The 16,623-nt window shown below is 38.3% G+C and overlaps 1 pseudogene; it reads left to right on the plus strand.

Moving 5' to 3' along the window:
• The first annotated feature begins 14,943 nt into the window (after nucleotides 1-14,943).
• Nucleotides 14,944-15,741, plus strand: LOC147557885 (secreted RxLR effector protein 161 pseudogene; annotated as a pseudogene).
• The last annotated feature ends 882 nt before the right edge of the window (nucleotides 15,742-16,623 follow it).

Below are 16,623 nucleotides of genomic sequence, written 5' to 3' on the forward strand. Positions count from 1 at the left end.
CCAGGTACTAAAAGGGGTGTGTGTGGATATACAATCAAATCGGAGTGGTCCTAAAGTGAGATTGTCTTGTAACCCTATTCGTACATGTGTATCAATATGGTTCTCAAATTGGACTCGTCTAGAGTCTCAACTCAAAGCAATGGAAAGTAGGCAACCGAATAATACGACTTACATTATCCACTTTGAGCTCCCAACTACACTTCTACCCATGTGGGCTACTGATTGGGATAAATTTCGGCATCTTCGAATAAAAAAATATGTCGATTCCTCATAGAGGAAAAGTTCAGTTGGCAGAAGTGAAGAAGGGTATTTTAGGTAGTTCGGTTATGACGGCCCTCTGTTAGCAAGACAAACAGAAAAAAAATATGCAGGGGAGCCCGACAATGGGACGTGAATTGCGCTTCCCATTTACACCCATCCTAACATGCAGACCTCACCTTCCTCATTTTCTCTCATTATTGGGTGCTCAATCTCCAAAATCCAACCTCAATCCGTTTTTCAGGGAACACCAATTTATACCCAATTCATGAAACCAAACCTAATCTCACCATCGTGCTAGCTCATAGCTCTATACATGTTTACAAAATTAAATATAAAAATAAAGTAGGATGTAGATGAGAGATTTGAAAGGTACACAAGATATAATGTCTTTAAAACAATATTTGCTCACTCTCACTTAAAATTATGTTTTATTGGTGTTCTCTATTTACTCCATCTGCTCTTTTGCCATTAACGTAAGATTCAGAACTACGCTATGTTGTTTCTTATTTATCATTAAAATTTTTTTTGCCGCGGTTTTGGGGAATAAAAATAATTCTCTGGGGAATAAAGATTTTTCTTAAATTAGTCAAATAAGATTGACTTTTATGTTTCTTTTTATTGCTAAGGGACTTCTAATTTTGGGAGTTCAAAATAAAATAAAATAAATTTTAGGGGCTTCTTTTTATTGGTAAGGTTATTTATGCCAATTTTGGTTTGGTTTGGACGTCCCCTCGTCAAGGAATTGAGAAAATAGCAACTAGTTTCTATTTTCAACTATTTCCTTAAATCTTATTCAAAAGGGTCTTTTAGGAAACCAAATTTGAGTGGGACTCTTATTAGGATTCTATATAATGACCCTTGGGGCAGTGAATAAGGTGTGAAATTTCTCTAAGAGCTTTCTTACTCTACAACATCAAGTAGAGAGGAGAAAGTGAGTTAATTCCCAACTATCTATCGAGTCAAAGAAGAAGGTGTTCTTCATTCAACCACCATTGGTGTTCTAGCTAGAAACAAGGTGGGAGATCAAGTTGATTGCTCGGTGTCCCACGTAGAGGAGCTACAATTGGAACTCTTGGTCTTCTCAAAAGCGATTGGAAAGGTTCGAGGGAAAACTAGCGATTAAGGTAATCATCAAATTAGTTTTACTTAGTTATCATTGCTAATGCATGTGATCATGGGGATACTAATGTTAGACATATGATTCTGAGATTCTTCTTAGAACATTAGTAAACTACAAATCTCAATAGTGGCTTCAGAGCCTCTTGCACATAACTAATTTTGGCTAAATTTCGAACCAATTTATGCTTGTTTAGATAGATAATTATGTCCAAAAGTATCCTAGACATAAGAATTTGAATAATTTTGAATGAGATTCAAGGATTTTTCAAATTAGTTTCAAAATCGTTTTCTGAAAAAGTTTTAAAACCTAGATTTTGATCCAAAGTTGGTTTGATTAAGAGTTGTTTTTGAGTTTTTAGAAATTTTGAAAAACAAAATTTAGCAATTTTAGAAGTGTTCTAAAAGTTGGAAATAGTAACTATGAGTTGTAAAACGAAAAAAAAGGGGAGGAGCTCGACCAAGGAGTTTTAGAAACTCCTAAAAATCCAGCCAGGATGCATGGAAGCTTCCTGCCAAGACCGGCTCCAGAAAGCGCGTCTCGGTCTGGTAGACCGAGACGGTCATGGAAGCTTCCAGAAGCTGCTGGCAGGGCCGGCCCTGGCCCAAAGCGAGCAAAGCCTCGCTTTGGACCACCAAATTTTGGGGGCCACATTTCTATAGGCTGCCTGTAGAATTTTCTAGTAGTTACATCTCTTAATTTAAGCCCAACAGAAACTAACATAAGAGGCCTCGTATCCAAGTTGAGCATCACTCTTTTAATTTGTTTCAATAACTGGACCCACCAAAATTTTGAACTTCTCAAGCAAATAATCATCCGACACATGTCTATTTTTACTCTTATTTCATCCCTCTCTTGATTCCATCTTCTTTTCTTTCTTTTTTGAGTTAATTGAACTTCTCAAGCAAATAATCATCCGACACATGTCTATTTTTACTCTTATTTCATCCCTCTCTTGATTCCATCTTCTTTTCTTTCTTTTTTGAGTTAATTCCTATGTGGCCCCCTACTTTGTGACCAGCTTCCTTTATGGCCCCTTTTTTTTCGTAAATTCAAATATGGCCCCCTATTTTCAGACAAATGTCATAACTACCCCTCTTATGAATGTATTTTCAAAATAAAATAAAAAACAAAACCTAAATTCCACCTCACTTCCTTCTCCACCACTCATCTCTCTCCACGTCACCTCTCTCTCTACGTCTCACCTCTCTCTCTCTCCATCTCATCTCTCTCTCTAACTCACCTCTCTCTCTCTCCAAGTCACTCCTTCTTCTCCGACGAAGGTCGCCGGCAGGAAATTGAGTTGGAGAGAGAGAGAGAGGTGAGTTGGAGAGAAAGGTGAGATGGAGAGAGAGAGAGAGATGATGTGGAGAAATATGTGTAGGGGAGTAGGAAGTGAGGTGGAATTCAAGTTGTTTTTTTTTATGTTGAAAAAATATTAATAAGAAGGGTAATTAGGACATTTACCTCAAAATAGGGGGTCATATTTGAATTTACAAAAAAATGGGACCATAAAAGAAGCTGGTCACAAAGTAGGGGGCCATATAGGAATTAACTCTTCTTCTTTTTTTGTTGGGAGGATTTTGAGTCCCACCTTATCCGCCCATCTCCACTTCTCTCTCCTTTAATATATAGTCCCACCCCATCCGCCCATCTCCACTTCTCTCTCCTTTAATATATAGTTTTTTCCCGATTTAATATATAAGATATTTTCCATTTATGTTTTTTATGTATTTACAATATTAATTTCTTTTTTTGTGTCAAATTTATAATCTTAGTTAGTATTGTATTTTTAGAGTAGATACATAAGGAATTTATAATTTAGCAGACATACAACTTTTTTTTTTTTTTACTTCTTTGTTAAGTTATGTTCAAGTTATTCCTAATTAATTTCGTGTTATTATCGAAAAAATTAATTTGAGCTTTATTTTTCTGGATGGCTTCTTTTCTTTCTGTTTTTTGTTATGTTCATGTTATTCTTACTTAGAGTTGCGAATAAATTAGAATATTTTCAACCCTTCTAAATGATAATACTCATTTAGAACAAATTAAATTCTTTTTCTAACCGAAGGTTTAGAATTTGGTGGTTTGTACCAAAAAAACAATTTGATCTTTTTGCCGACAATCTAAAATGTAAAAGAATGTTTTATACATAATGTATTTGTCGTTTAAGTTGGAACAAACTTTATATTATCTTCGAGAGACTTAAATGACCATCATCCTTAGGAGACATCTACTTCTAATCTAACATGAGATTTTGAGAATTTCACTTCAAGGTCAATATCTTACGAAGTCACTTCAAGGATGAACAACCCCATTATTAAGAATTTTGTAGATAGATAACTCTCAAATATGTTAGATATCTATAACTCTTTTTGTGATATAATTTTGTGATATAATCAAGGTAGTCTGGGAACTAAATTTACTTCTTTGCGTTGAGTCATTGAACCAAGCCCTAGATTTTTATGCTTAAACCAAGGGGTTGGGAAAACAAAATAAAAATGGACCAAGTATCCCCTATCCCATTTTCACATCAAAGATGGTTAACCCATTATGGCGGGCAACCTTACTCATAGTAGAGTGTAAGGTAGGTTTAGATTAAGTAATAGAAATAGTCTCATATATATATATATGCAATTCCGGATGAAGTTTTGACAATGGGAAAGATGTTAAGTTTTTTAACATATTTCTATAGGATGGGCTTCAGGAAGACCTTAGGTTCTGGAGAGTTTGAAAGAAAATTTGAATTTGTGTGTAGTACAAAGGGCCACAATTTTAAATTTCGCTTCGGGCCACCAACAACTCAGGGCCGGCCCTGGCTGCTGGACGCGTCCAGCAAGTCCGATTTGGTCTCGTTTTTAGAAACCGAGACCAGGATAAAATCCGGACTTTCCCTGACGCGACCAACAGCGTTTGGGAAAGCCAGGAAGCTTCCTGGATGCGTTGGAAGCGTCCAGGGCACCCGAGTCACTGCTGTGACTCGGACTCGACCAGACGCGTCTGGGTGTCCTGAGTGCATCTCGGTCTTACCCGGGATGCACTAAACAGGTCCGGTCCTTGACCAGACGCGTCTGGAGCAAGGACCTGCGTCCTGGTGCACGACCAGGAGGCATCCTAGCCGAGATGGACTCGGACCAGGACATGCCGGCCTTTTGGCTGTGCCATGTCCGGACCTTGTCCAAGGCCTTAATGGGCCCATGCCGGGACTTGTCTTGGACTTTTGTCAAGACTTGTCCCGAGCCTTTTTCGAGCTATAAAAGATGACCATCATTCGAGTGGGAGTTTTATCCAATTTTTCTCCCGGTTCCAACCAAATATTTCCGAAATTGACCCGGGCCATTTATGAGCCCAAACGGAATTTCTCTTCAGATTGATTTTGAAAATCAAAAGAATAAAAAAAAAGACGCACCATTAGTCTAATTCTTTGAAAATAGACTTAAGGTCCGTATATGACATGTAGATGTCGACAAGAGTATCTCCCGGATATACATGCATATATAATTGTTAGCCTTGAAATATTATATGATTGCATGTGATGTGAATGCAAAAACTAGTATGGTCATCGAAAGTGTTTTCTTTATTCTTGTTTTAAGCACGGAAGGGAGCAAATTTGTAATAAGTTTAATTTTAAGTTTATACGATCTGCGGATCGTTTGAGTCTTGTAATTAGAGTTTAGGGTATATGAGTCCATTGAAGAAGCTCAAGGATGGGATCCAAAGGCGAGTGGGAGAAATCAATAGAGGTTCAAAGATGGAGATCTAGACGAACCAAAAGGCGAAACAAGAAGCAAACCAAAGGAGATTAGATCTTCTAGGTTAGGGGCCATACTAGGATCCATATGTGCTTGATTTGCTTTCTCGCGCGCATTTACTTATTTACGTTTTATGTCGTGGATGGTTAGGCTAAATAGTTCACTATAACACATGCTAAGACAAAACGTAAAGTCTCTAAACGTAATTTTGAGTGTAGTGCCTATCTAGATTAAGACACTCGTTGCACCCTTGTTCGTGATGGTGTGTCTGCCTCTGCAGAGTGCCATCTCTACCTCGGGACAATGCGGGTAGGCTATGGCAGAGGCCTATACGTCTAAATGGTTCCACGCAACGAGATCAACAAAAGAGTTTTGGATACTCGAGGCAAAAGGATGGATTTAACATAAAACATGTAATCCATCAATCGAGAGTCATAGGGTATGACCAGTGAAGTAGTTCACTCACCTAAATCGATAGGAATTAAGGGTTGGGCCCTAGTCCGCTTAATCCTTGAGAAATGGGATCTCAGAATCGCATTATTCAACCAGGGACGTTTTTCTTGGATAATGTGGCAAAAACAGAGTCTTTTTGCGAAAAATATCGAATATAATACTTAGCAAAATCCTTTTTCTGCTTCATGTAGTTTTACAATAACAAAAACCAGTCTTTTTAACCAATATTCAATCCTCGATGAGGATAAATTCAACATGGACAACTTCCACGATTGGGAGAAAAGATTGAGAAGTGTTCTCAGATCTACAAACAAAGAAAGCGTACTAGATACCCCAATTCTAAGGATACCTACGACCTCAAAGATTGATGAACTAAAGTAGGCCAAAAGTATCCGGATGAAATCGTTTTCAGTAACATGCTTTATGTTGGCCACCATGGAACCTAATCTTCAAAATAGATTCAGGAAAATGGATGCGCACATAATCATCCAACGGTTAAGGGACATGTCCCGAAACAAATCGCGGTTGAGGAAGTAGGGGACTTCCAAGGTAATCTGGATGGGCATTGGAATGTCTGAATCAAAGAAAGAACTTCAACTGATTCAGAAGAACAAAAGGAAAAGGAAGGAATTCACGATTCCAACCAAGGTATCTATGTTATCGAAGTTAACTTAGCAAATATAGCTGATTTCCCCTCACGAGCATTTGATACCGGATGTGGTGCTCATATCATTTCTGATATGCAGGACCTTAAGGGAGCTGGTCCTACGAGTAGCGAATAGAGCAACGGTTGCTGTGAAAGCTGTAAGAACCTAAAGTCTACCTTTAGAAACTGGTCTAGTTTTAGAACTTCATAATTGCTATTATGCACCTTCTATTTCTAGAAACATTATCTCTGTCTCAGTGTTAGGCAAAGAGGGATATCACCTATTAATAAAAAACCGGCGTTGTTCTTTATATAAAGTGAAATATTTTATACCAGTGCTAAGTTATACAACGGTCTCTATATGACAAATATTGAGAACGAAGTCTTTAACATAGAAACCGAAATGCTACGATCAGATGATTCAAATCCAAGTTACCTTTGACATTGTCGTTTGGGTCACATTAATATGACACACATGAAGAAGCTTCATAAGCATGGACTTCTAGGATCGTATGACTCAGAATCATACGACACGTTCACGGATGACTTCACTCGTTATGGTTACATATACTTGATGGAGCATAAATCCGAATCGTTTGACATGTTCAAACAATTTCAGAACAAAGTAGAGAATCAACTTGGCAGGAAAATAAAAGCCATCCGATCCGATCAGAGTGGTGAATACTTGAGTCAAGAATTTGATGCTCATCTTAGGAGTTGTGGAATAGTATCTCAACTCACTCCGCCTGGAACACCCCAGATGAATGGTGTTTCCGAAAGGAGAAATTGCACCTTGCTAGACATGGTTTGATCAATGATGAGTTTAGCCAATCTTCCAAATACGTTCTGGGGATATTCTCTGGAAACGGCTGCTTTCACACTTAACCGAGCTCCATCGAAAGTTGTAGAAAATACGCCATATGAGTTATGATTTGGAAAGGTTCCAAAGTTGTCTTTTCTCAAAGTCTGGGGATGTGAAGTTTATGTAAAGCGTTTACAAGGAGATAAAATCGCACCCAAGTCAGACAAATGTCTCTTTGTGGGCTATCCAAAAGAGACAAGGAGTTACTAATTCTACCAAGAATCAGAGAAGTGTTTGTTGCTCGTGATGGTGTCTTCCTTGAAAAGGAATTTATTTCCAAAAAGACAAGTTGGAGAAATGTAGGTATCGATGAAATTCGATATGAGAAACAAATAAACAAGGATATGGAAATATCAAGAAGTTTAGCGGCTCCTCTCTATCCACAAGAAATGGAAGAGGATAATGAGGTCGAGTTAGAGGAACTCATGGAACCTCCCGCACAAGTCGAATCTAATTCGCAGGAGACATCTCAAGTAGTTGAGAATACTCCAAAAGTTGCTCAAGCCCCTCGTAGGTCTCAAAGGCTCAATGAGTTATCTCAGAAAACAGACGTCCTACTGTTAGAAGATAATGAGTCGAGTACCTACAATCAAGCTACGACGAGTCCCGACTCGAAAAAATGGTTGAAGGCCATGAGATCGAAAATGGATTCCATGTTAGAAAATCAAGTATGGGACTTAGTCGATTTGCCCGATGAAGAGAAACCAATCAGTTGCAAATGGGTCTTCAAACTGAAAAATGACAAGGTTGGAAACGTTAGCGTTTTCAAAGCTAGACTTGTGGCAAAAGGATACAAACAGATTCATGGTATAGACTATGATGAAACCTTTTCCTCTGTTGCGATGCTTAAATCCATTCAGATCATTATAGCAATTGCAACTCATTATGATTATGAGATTGGCGTTGCGTGCAAGTTGACGTGGGGGTTAATTGAATTCTCAAATTGAATTTTGAAATTGGATTATATTATTATTTAAATGGATTTAAACCCAACAGGCACTTTAAAAACAATTCATTTCATGTTTTTGGCCGTGAGTGTTGTGGTTCGACGTCTTTGTCGATTTCTTTTTCTTTGCCTATAGTGATTTGAATTCAGTGAAACTTGTTCCAGGTAAATATGTAACTATAGCCATCCTAAACATGTTTTTGGATACTATATTGTTGGATCTAATATCTTTTGGATTCATAATTTGGAGCTATTTGGGATGGCTATAGTTACATTTCTTTGAATGGTTTATGTTAAAGATCATGTTTAGGATGTTATGAGATATTTCGGGTGTCCATATATAGACGGGGTGCTGCCGAATTATTTTACGGCTCGAATTTCATATTTGGAATAGTTCCGGGAATAAATTGGAATAGAGATGGTTACCCGAATTTTACCATATTTCACGTGAATTAACAGTTTCAGTTATTCGAAGTCTTCCAGTGTTAGCGAATTTGTTTTTATGTTTTAAGTTTTCATTGGTTTTTTTTTATCTATTCTTTTGTTTTACGAAGGTTCTTAGTATAAGAACCTAATGTTTCTATTTGGTTTTTGGTTATTCTTCCTTATCACAGAGTATGCGAATGAGGAGGAATTATGCCGCTTGGTAGGCGGGAGGTCTTTGGTGATGCAAGGACTAAGGTAGGGGTTCTGAATCCTTTATCCAACATGGTTTTATAGAAAATGAATATGCTAGATTCTATCGTTATATATGCGCCATTATAACTAGAGTTTAGGTAGCATGAAACTCGATTTATGTGATGAACTGAAATATGGTTGAATGGTTTTACTACAATACGAGAAATGCTTTCGAATTGTTTTTACTGTGATTGCGAACTACTTGGGATTTTCTTGTATGTACTCGACTGCGGATTATGTCAACCTACGACATGTAGCCATTGAGGGTAGGATGACATGTGGACACAGGTGTGACCCGTGTGAGACCAGTGAGGTGGGCGACACTAGTCATGAGACCCGTGGGAGTAGAGTGCTTCACTTGCTGGCCATTGGTGCTCGTGCCTTCAACTCGAGGCTCCGGGACGTACACATGACCGCTCGCCTGGGAGGTGACATTGATTGGGAATCTCTCTGCTTTGTGTGTGATATGGCTATTGGTTGTTCCACTTCCGTGTTTGATAAGATAATGATATGAATGAGAATATTGTTTTTGAGATATGGACGTAACTGATTTTGAAAGATTGCATTAGATGCATGACAGGGTACCAAAGAGAATGAGGTTCAGGTCCTTCCATGGGTATTCGGGGACGACTCTCTTATTCGAACTCGGTGATCTAAAACGTATTTAGATACTTAAGGTATATATGTATCATGAGGTAAACTCTTCAATGATTGCGGAGTTCCTTAATGGGAGGGGGGCTTACCGGTTAGGGGTAAGTCTCTTTCTCGAGGAGACGTTAGTGCATTAGCTAGTAAATGAGCTGGTACTATCTGACACACTCTAGGCTCTCCTGAGGAACTCTCCTCTTAATTGGGAGCACACCATGGGTGGCCAGTTAATCACTGTTATTGCTTACTAGATTAAGGAAAATGGTTTTGTATATAGTATATATAGTAACTGGTTTCATAACTCGTTTTGTCATGATGTTTACAACTTACTGAATGAACTTTTGAAAACGTGATGGGTTTTGGATTGGTCTTCTACCATAATAACTCGTGTCGGTGAGTATTTTGACCCTCTACCAGTTGTTAGTGTGCAGGTGCTTTGTCGTAGCCTCGAGGCGGAGTTGTATTCCAGCTGGTGATCTTGTCTGACGAGGCTAGTGGCGTTGCGTCGTTTTCTTTGGTTTTCGTTTATTAGCTTTTCGTTATTTCCAAGTTATGTATTTATTGCAGAAACCAAACTCTAATATGTATATACGTAACACTTATAGTTGTTTATAGATTGTATCGATGTTTATAGATTGTATCGATGTTTATGAGGCTTTTATATTTTTGTGGTTCGGGTTTCGACCCGAAACTGAGTTGGGTTTGTTTAGCTTCCGCTCGATAGTTTATTTTTGTGTATGCGAATGTATGGTTTGCATGACAGGTTTTCCAGGTGCGTTCGGTTCGATTTACGGAGGAGACTCTGTCGGATTTTTGTCTCGTCTGTGAATTGTCGAGGCGTGGTCGTGTCTATTTTGGGACACGGGGCGTCACAGGTAGCCTGAACCGCTACTTATGGACATTCTAAAAGGTTGTAGGAAGAAGTTGTACAAAAGTTGAACATATCACTCGATGCAAACTTTTAGAGATTGAAGGAAAGTGGGCCTAAAAGTGTTTCAAGCCGGGAACTGTTGCAGACTCTACAAACGAAAGAATGAGATTAAAGCCTTAACACTAGTAAGGGGTTACTAGAGATTATTAAAATTGAAGAAAACAACCTTCAATTAACTAGTAATTAGCAAAGTTTAAACGGACAGAGTATGAATGAATTCATACAAGGGTCTAAGGCATAAGGTGTTTACTGAAATAACCTTGACCGGTATATTGAGTGGGTAAAAGGGGTTTTACGGAAGAGGCTCAAATTTACAAACTCTCGTTATCATGAAATAAGTTAGTTATTTCGCAGTCGCCTAAAATTGGTTTAGTATTAAACGATAGTCCAAAGATAATAAAACATTCCAAATAGGTTTGTAAGATACGTGATCCGATGAATGAAACCCTATTAAGTGAACTTGGAATATTCATTATCATCTCCCTAATCCAGGACATTGCATGGACAATAATAACATACAAAGCACGTGAGGTCGACGAGATAACGCAGTTTCTTGGGCTATAGGAATAATATATTCAACTCAACTACGTGGGTGTGTAATAGGGATTATACACTGGATAACCCATGAAATAAGAAGTACATCAAATCGTGATGAACGTCAAACGCTTCTCATTGACAAGATTGAAGATACTCCTCAAAACATGAGTGCTCCACTCATCTTATGTAAGGAATGTCTGACTTTGTTTCAGCCAAACATCACAGCGTGAAAGGAGGTTATAAAAGCGGATATTGGAAAAGACAGGATAGACATGAAGCTGAGTGGGAGTACAAGAATGGATTGTGTCGTCCTAATTAAATTATGAAAAGTATCTCAGGGCCACTTGATGAGTAGCAACTGAAAATGCGTGACCGCGCTTAAATGGATTAAAATTTAATCATTTGTCTTTGACAGTTTTACTCGGGATCAAGAAAGTCTGAAAGATGTGACGTATCAGATGGGATACAATTGACACGGGAATCAAGCATTGCACTTATTCTACGTACAAGGGGGAGTCTGAAGGAGATGTCCTTCGACCAAAGATGCAATGCAAGCAATTTGTCGGACATGACAATTGATGAAGAAGATCATCAAGTCCGGACGATTTAAGGATCGTAATGTTTTGCTAAAAACCAATTACGATCGTCGAATTACTAAGTAATTCACGGCTAACTTCGACCGGATCCTACATCCGGTTACACCAAAGAATGACGATTTGATCAGATGATTTGGGCCGGACATAAAAGAGAAGTTTTTGGCCCGGAAAGGGGCCGACCTTGGCTGGCCGGTTTCCCCAATGGGTCCGACCAGATCTGCCCAGTAGGGCATGGTATGGTCGGCCACAACTTAGGAATATCACAAAATAGAAATTAGTTTCTATTTTTGAGTATTTCCTAAATCTTATTCAAAAGGGACTTTTAGGAAACTGAATTAGGGTTGAACTCTAACTTAGGGTTCTATATAATCTTTCTTGGGACTTGAATAAGGTGTGGAATTTTCTCAAGGAGCTTCCTAACTCTACAACATCAAGTAGAGAAAGAAAGAGAAACTATTTTCAAGCTATCTAACTAGTCAAAAGAAGAAGTGTTCTTCATCAAACCACTATTGAAGTTCTAGCAAGCATCAAGATGGGAGATCAAGTTGATTATTCGGGTGTCTTGAGTAGAGGAGCAACAATTGGAGCTCTTGGTCTTCGCATTCGATTGGAAAGGTTCGAGGGAAAATTTAGCGATTAAGGTAATCTCTAACTCTTAGTTTATTATTAGCTTATGCATGAGATCCTTGGGATACTAGTGTTAGACATATTAGATGTCTGAGATTCCGCTACCAACATAGGAGACACCATAAATCTTACAGTATACACATCTGAGATTCCTCTTAGAACATTAGGAGACTTCATATCCCAACATCACCATCTTCTTCTAAGGATGTTATTGTTTCTTCTAACTCTTTCGACCCCACAACTTTTAGTAATTTTGCTTCTCCACGTCAAGTTTTAGTTTAGCACCTCCAAGTGACTCGACTGACACTACAATCATTATTACTCGACCCGTTTGTGCAAGGAAATCACCTCCTTATTTGGCTGGCTATATCCTTTCTTACTCAGAGTCTTCATTTTCGTGTACTCCTTACCAATTCGTCGATGTCTTCAAATTCGACCAATTAATTTCTTCTCATAAGATTTTTTCTCACTTATGTTATAACAAATTCAAAACAAAAATTCTTACAAAGCTGCATTGACATCTCCGAAATGGCATGGCGCTACGACCAAAGAAATTATGGCCCTTAAGGCTAACAAATACTTGGACTCAAACTTATTTGTCTCTCGGCAAGAAACCCATTGGTTGTATATAAGTTTCTAAAATCAAATACCGCTTGGACGGTGTTGTAGAATGTTATAAAGCGCGCCTCATTGCCGAAGGGTATATCTTAGGTGAAGGTGTCGACTATCCTAACATCCTATTATCCCTTGCTTCTGCACAGGGATGCTCTTTGCATCAATTAGATGTTTATTATATTTTCTTCTAAGCAGACTAGGAAGAAGAAGTTTACATAACCGTTTCTCGACAACAAAGCCATTGGTTGTAAATAGAATTATAAAATCATATACCGCTTGGACGGTTTTATAGAATGTCATGAAATGCGCCTAGTTGCCAAAAGGAATACCCAGCTTGAAGGTGTGGACTATCACAATATTTTTTCTGTAGTTGCTAAATTAGTAATTGTAGACTACCTATTATCCCTTGCTTCCACCCAGTGATAGTCTTTGCATCAGTTGGATGACTATTATATTTTTCTTTAATGGGACTAGGAAGAGGAAGTTTACACAACCATTCACAGTTTTAGCACAAAAGGCCACAGGTCAGCTTTTTGATTGAACAAATCCTTGTGTAGTTCGAAACCAACTTCTAAACAACGATTTGCCAAATTCTCCTCTCGTTTTTGTGCCAAAGGTTTTTCGCAATCTTCATCGAATCGTTTTCTCTTCTGTTATTTCAATGGTCAGATTGCTATTAACACCAATGTCTATGTTGATGACATCATCATTACTCATAATGACATACGGATACTCATTCCCTTCGACACTATCGGAAATCGTTTCTCTTTTAAGAATCTTGGATGACTTAAGTTTGTTGTTGGGCTCGATGTCTCTCTATCCCCCAAATGGTATTCTCCACTGTTAACGAAAATACACTTCAGACAGTCTTCATGATTGTGGTCTAACAGGAGCCGAATCGAGTTCCTTTCCCATGGAACAATGTTTGAAGTTATTACCTAAATATTGTACACCTTTGGACCATCCGATTTTATTCCACCATCTCATTGGTTCACTCGTTTGTGGCTAGGGGTGATGAACGGTTGTTTTTTTTTTTCGATTTTAGCTTGAGCCGTAGTCGAACCAATAAGTGGCGGTTTGACTAAATCGTCGACCGAAGTCGAGCTGATTATTCGGCCGACCGACATGGTTCGGCCCGGTTTGGTTCGGCCCGGTTTGGTTCGGCCCGGTTGAGTTCGGTTGATCGGTTTAACTGAACAAAATTTCATTTCATTTTATTGCATAAAAAAATAAATTTCTTATTTTTATTAGGGTTCTTTTAATTTCTTTTTCTTTTCAGTTTAACACTTTAAACTTTACTACTTTATTTTTAACTTAAATATCAAAGATAACTCGGAACTTATTATAAAATTTAGTGTCTCTTACTCTCTACTCTATATATATTACTTTAGTATGGTAAATACCTTATGAGTTCGGTCGGTTCGGCTTGGGCGGTTTCTAGAAACACAAGCCGAAGCCAAACCAAACCGATTTAAGTTGCTCGATTTTCTGGCCAAACTGAGTCGAATAGTGATTTGTTCTGCCCAAAAATCGATCTGTTCGTTGATTCGACCGATTGGTTCGGTTTTTGCTCACCCCTATTTGTGGCATTGTTACGTGCCGCTATCTCGCTTTCATTAAATTATTTCACTCAATTTATGAAGCATTCACGTTCCACACATATGAATGAGGCCACCTAAGTTTTGTAGTGTTTCAAAAGGTTTGATCATGAGATTCTCCTTACCTCTTCTAGTTCTTTGACAATTTCTAGTTCCTCTATATGTGATTAGGATAGTTGCCCCATTACTTGTGGTTTCACACTTCCACCAACAAATAATACCCCCTAATACTATATAAGTGACGCCTTTTGTCTGTCCTTCTTGTGGAGAACCGTCGTGATTACCGACTAGTACCAACGGCTTTCCCATATGTCTTCGGCAATGATTCTTCGCAAAAAAAGACCCAATTTGATGACATTTGATGATGTAGTACATGAAAAAAAGAAACTTAGGGTCTGTTTGATACATGTGAAAATAGGCTGAGAAAATCGATTTTCTGGCGTTTGGTTGGTACTCGTGAGTAAGAAAACACCTTTCTCATGGTAAAATAAAGTGGGAAAATGTCTCCATTTCTTTTCCAACAAAATAGATGTGAAAACCATTTTCACACGGTAAGTACGCGCTCTCTCTCATCCTTCTTTCTCTCTTTTTTCTCTTCTCGTCTTTCTCTCGTAAACTGCCTTCGAGTTCTCTATCTGTCTCACTGAAACCTGCAAGTTATTCAAGGTTGGTGATAATGAGAAGAAGAGAACTCACAATTTCATCAAACATCAATAATAATCTACATATCATCTGGGTTATTCAAAATCACAGGGTAGGGAACTCGAAGTTAAAGAAAGCTGGAGCAGTAGTCGGAATGAAAGATATTCCATATGCATCAGCAGTAGGCACCCTTTTATATGCACAGGTCTGCACAAGACTTGATCTTGCTTTCGTGGTGGGACTGCTAGGAAGATACCAAAGCAATCCCGGGAAAGAACATTGGAAGGCTGTGAAAAGAGTTATGAGATATCTGCAAGGAACTAAGGACTACAGACTGACCTACGGATATACTGACCATCTGAAGCTGGTTGGATATTCGGATTCAGATTTTGCGGGATGCATGGATTCAAGAAAATCTACTTCGGGATATATCTTTCTTCTTGCTGGAGGAGCTATATCTTGGAGAAGTACCAAACAGACCATCCTCGCAACATCTACTATGGAGGCAAAGTTCATTGCATGCTATGAAGCAACGACACAAGCAATATGGTTGAGAAACTTTGTTTCAGGTCTCAAAATTGTCAATACTATAGAGAGACCATTAAAGATCCTTTGTGATAATTCTGCTGCGGTTTTCTTCTCTAAAAACAATAAGAGCGGAAGCAGAAGTAAGCATATCGACATAAAATACCTTCTTGTCAGAGATAAAGTTAAGGAACATGTAGTGGCCATTGAGCATATTAGTACTAAGTTAATGATTGCAGATCCCATGACTAAGGCGTTGCCGGCACAAGTGTTCTTAGATCATGTGGAGCGTATGGGTCTTTGTTAACTTATGTAATGCTTGACATGTACTTTCTTTGACTGTTTTAAGGTGTTTGGTTATTTTGAATAAATAGTTTTATTCGTGTGCATAAAGAATAACCATCTTATATCCATTGTGATATTAAAGAAGGACCTGAGTAATTTTGTCAAAAATTACTCATTCAGAAGTTATGCTCATCAAGTGCTTAGTTAGAGAGCATAATGCATTGTAATATATGGAAGGAAGCATTCACTTATCAGAATGTGACCGCTATGATTCGTGTGATATGTTCTTTAATTAAGAGCGAGTGATATCCCAATCTAAGTGTTTGTTTGGCCATACAGTCCATCACCCATGTACTTATGAAATATAACATGTGGGCCAAGTGGGAGAATGTTGGACACTTCTCCTGTTAGAGACTAAGGGTGGCCCACATTCCTAATTTCCCTCTATCTTGGCTTTGACCAATTTACTGATTTGAATTCAGTAAATTGCTTACGTGGGTATTAGGAATATTTGGGAGATAAAGTTGGTTACAATAACCAACTCACTACCCCTTCTTCGATGGAAAAGAAGTGGGAGTAGTTACCATAACTGAAGGTCCCTAACCCCTCCTATATTAATGCTTGTGTCTCTCTATCAAAACACAACAACAAACTTACGGAGAGGATTGGGGTTAGAAGAACTTCAGTATTCTTTGATTATCTTTGAGTTTCCAGTTTATCACTTAATCAACAATGGCTGAAGGTATGTAACTTCCGCATTTAATTAGAATTTAATTTTGTAACACGGAACCCTAAATTTTTGGATCAACTTCGCATCTTCCTTAACTACAGTGATAATACCCACCGAAAATTTTGCCTGATCTATGCACCCACCAAGACCCATTCTTCCTTAACCACCATGATA

The sequence above is a fragment of the Eschscholzia californica genome, unplaced genomic scaffold (genome assembly GCF_041429995.1).
Source record: "Eschscholzia californica isolate CP2 unplaced genomic scaffold, dmEscCali1.0.p SCAF_2, whole genome shotgun sequence".
NCBI classification, from domain to species: Eukaryota; Viridiplantae; Streptophyta; class Magnoliopsida; order Ranunculales; family Papaveraceae; genus Eschscholzia; species Eschscholzia californica.